Source organism: Theobroma cacao, unplaced genomic scaffold, assembly GCF_053813885.1.
Source record: "Theobroma cacao isolate CCN51 unplaced genomic scaffold, ASM5381388v1 tig011, whole genome shotgun sequence".
Lineage (NCBI taxonomy): Eukaryota > Viridiplantae > Streptophyta > Magnoliopsida > Malvales > Malvaceae > Theobroma > Theobroma cacao.
The window spans coordinates 2,586,620-2,589,878 of record NW_028291722.1 but is presented as its reverse complement, the minus strand read 5'-3'; positions in this window follow the sequence as shown (position 1 = coordinate 2,589,878).

Below are 3,259 nucleotides of genomic sequence, written 5' to 3'. Positions count from 1 at the left end.
CAATTCAAAATAAATTCAATAATGGGATTATAAAGGCATTTAAACCGAGTAATAAGGCTTTTCTAGGCTTGAGTGACTATAAATGAACTTTTCTTGACAATGGATGGCTTTTGCTCCATGTTTCCCGAGGTAAACAATCAATTACAATCTGTTTTAATAAAAAAATGTAAAAAAAATTCAAAATAAATTCAATTATGGGGTTATAAAGGCATTTAAACCGAGTAATAAGGCTTTTCTAGGCATGAGTGACTATAAATGATCTTTTCTTGACAATTGATGGCATTCGCTCCACGTTTCCCGAGGCAAACAATCAATTACAATCTGTTTTAATCAAAAAATGCAAAAAAAATTCAAAATAAATTCAATAATGGGATTATAAAGGCATTTAAACCGAGTAATAAGGCTTTTCTAGGCTTGAGTGACTATAAATGAACTTTTCTTGACAATGGATGGCTTTCGCTCCACGTTTCCCGAGGCAAACAATCAATTACAATCTGTTTTAATCAAAAAATGTAACACCAATTCAAAATAAATTCAATTATGGGGTTATAAAGGCATTTAAACCGAGTAATAAGGCTTTTCTTGGCATGAGTGACTATAAATGATCTTTTCTTGACAATGGATGGCTTTCGCTCCACGTTTCCCGAGGCAAACAATCAATTATTATCTGTTTTAATCAAAAAATGTAAAAAAAATTCAAAATAAATTCAATAATGGGATTAGAAAGGCATTTAAACTGAGTAATAAGGCTTTTCTAGGCTTGAGTGACTATAAATGAACTTTTCTTGACAATGGATGGCTTTTGCTCCATGTTTCTAGAGGTAAACATTCAATTACAATATGTTTTAATCAAAAAATGTAAAAAAAATTCAAAATAAATTCAATAATGGGATTATAAAGGCATTTAAACCGAGTAATAAGGCTTTTCTAGGCTTGAGTGACTATAAATGAACTTTTCTTGACAATGGATGGCTTTCGCTCCACGTTTCCCGAGGCAAACAATCAATTACAATCTGTTTTAATCAAAAAATGTAACACCAATTCAAAATAAATTCAATTATGGGGTTATAAAGGCATTTAAACCGAGTAATAAGGCTTTTCTTGGCATGAGTGACTATAAATGATCTTTTCTTGACAATGGATGGCTTTCGCTCCACGTTTCCCGAGGCAAACAATCAATTATTATCTGTTTTAATCAAAAAATGTAAAAAAAATTCAAAATAAATTCAATAATGGGATTAGAAAGGCATTTAAACTGAGTAATAAGGCTTTTCTAGGCTTGAGTGACTATAAATGAACTTTTCTTGACAATGGATGGCTTTTGCTCCATGTTTCTAGAGGTAAACATTCAATTACAATATGTTTTAATCAAAAAATGTAAAAAAAATTCAAAATAAATTCAATTATGGAGTTATAAAGGCATTTAAACCGAGTAATAAGGCTTTTCTAGGCATGAGTGACTATAAATGATCTTTTCTTGACACTGGATGGCTTTCGCTCCACGTTTCCCGAGGCAAACAATCTATTACAATCTGTTTTAATCAAAAAATGTAAAAAAAATTCAAAATAAATTCAATAATGGGATTATAAAGGCATTTAAACCAAGTAATAAGGCTTTTCTAGGCTTGATTGACTATAAATGAACTTTTCTTGACAATGGATGGCTTTTGCTCCATGTTTCTAGAGGTAAACAATCTATTACAATATGTTTTAACCAAAAAATGTAAAAAAAATTCAAAATAAATTCAATAATGGGATTATAAAGGCATTTAAACCGAGTAATAAGGCTTTTCTAGGCATGAGTGACTATAAATGAACTTTTCTTGACAATGGATGGCTTTTCGCTCCACGTTTCCCGAGGCAAACAATCAATTACAATCTATTTTAATCAAAAAATGTAACACCAATTCAAAATAAATTCAATTATGGAATTATAAAGGCATTTAAACCGAGTAATAAGGCTTTTCTTGGCATGAGTGACTATAAATGATCTTTTCTTGACAATGGATGGCTTTCGCTCCACGTTTCCCGAGGCAAACAATCAATTACAATCTGTTTTAATCAAAAAATATAAAAAAAATTCAAAATAAATTCAATAATGGGATTATAAAGGCATTTAAACCGAGTAATAAGGCTTTTCTAGGCTTGAGTGACTATAAATGAACTTTTCTTGACAATGGATGGCTTTTGCTCCATGTTTCTAGAGGTCAACATTCAATTACAATATGTTTTAATCAAAAAATGTAAAAACAATTCAAAATAAATTCAATAATGGGATTATAAAGGCATTTAAACCGAGTAATAAGGCTTTTCTAGGCTTGAGTGACTATAAATGAACTTTTCTTGACAATGGATGGCTTTTGCTCCATGTTTCTAGAGGTCAACATTCAATTACAATATGTTTTAATCAAAAAATGTAAAAAAAATTCAAAATAAATTCAATTATGGGGTTATAAAGGAATTTAAACCGAGTAATAAGGCTTTTCTAGGCATGAGTGACTATAAATGATCTTTTCTTGACAATGGATAGCTTTCGATCCACGTTTCCCGAGGCAAACAATCAATTACAATCTGCTTTAATCAAAAAATGTAAAAAAAATTCAAAATAAACCCAATAATGGGATTATAAAGGCATTTAAACCGAGTAATAAGGCTTTTCTAGGCATGAGTGACTATAAATGAACTTTTGTTGACAATGGATGGCTTTCGCTCCACGTTTCCCGAGGCAAACAATCAATTACAATCTGTTTTAATCAAAAAATGTAAAACCAATTCAAAATAAATTCAATAATGGGATTATAAAGGCATTTAAACCGAGTAATAAGGCTTTTCTAGGCTTGAGTGACTATAAATGAACTTTTCTTGACAATGGATGGCTTTTGCTCCATGTTTCCCGAGGTAAACAATCAATTACAATCTGTTTTAATAAAAAAATGTAAAAAAAATTCAAAATAAATTCAATTATGGGGTTATAAAGGCATTTAAACCGAGTAATAAGGCTTTTCTAGGCATGAGTGACTATAAATGATCTTTTCTTGACAATTGATGGCATTCGCTCCACGTTTCCCGAGGCAAACAATCAATTACAATCTGTTTTAATCAAAAAATGCAAAAAAAATTCAAAATAAATTCAATAATGGGATTATAAAGGCATTTAAACCGAGTAATAAGGCTTTTCTAGGCTTGAGTGACTATAAATGAACTTTTCTTGACAATGGATGGCTTTCGCTCCACGTTTCCCGAGGCAAACAATCAATTA